Raw genomic sequence first — 852 nt, 5'->3', positions numbered from 1 at the left:
TAGGACTGACGTTCTCATAAGAAGAGGGAGAGATACCAGAGATGCATACAAGGCCAAGTGAGGACACAGTGAGAAGGCGGCCATCTACAAGCCAAGGAGAGAGGCCTCAAGAGAAAGCAACCCTGCCAGCACCTTGATCTTGGACTTCCAGTGTCCAGAACTGTGAGACAATAAACATCTGTTGTTTAAGCCTCCCAGTCTGTGTTACTCTGAGCAGGCTAATACAAACATATGCTAAAAAAGAGCACAAATCTTTAAGGGTAAGAGTTCCTTGACATTTTTGTAAAGCAAACATCCCATGTAATCAGCACTCCCAGTCTGTGTTACTCTGAGCAGGCTAATACAAACATATGCTAAAAAAGAGCACAAATCTTTAAGGGTAAGAGTTCCCTGACATTTTTGTAAAGCAAACATCCCATGTAATCAGCACCCCAGAAAAACCCCTAACATCCCCTTCAAAAGGTAACTAATACCATGATTTATCATCATAGATTAGTTTTGTCTGTTTTGGCACTTTGTTTCTTTTTGTTTGTTTGTTTGTTTGTTTGCAGTACGTGGGCCTCTCACTGCTGTGGCCTCTCCCGTTGCGGAGCACAGGCTCCGGACGCGCAGGCTCAGCGGCCATGGCTCACGGGCCCAGCTGCTCCGTGGCATGTGGGATCTTCCCGACCGGGGCACGAACCCGTGTCCCCTGCATCGGCAAGCGGACTCTCAACCACTGCGCCACCAGGGAAGCCCTGTTTTGGCACTTTATACAAGTGTGATCAATCAGTATGTACTATTTTGTGTCTGGCTTCTTTCATCTAGCGTTATGTTGGTACGTTTCATCCATGATATGGCTGGTTGTACCCT

This window comes from Phocoena phocoena, chromosome 14, assembly GCF_963924675.1.
Source record: "Phocoena phocoena chromosome 14, mPhoPho1.1, whole genome shotgun sequence".
Lineage (NCBI taxonomy): Eukaryota > Metazoa > Chordata > Mammalia > Artiodactyla > Phocoenidae > Phocoena > Phocoena phocoena.
This window is presented reverse-complemented; position numbering follows the sequence as displayed.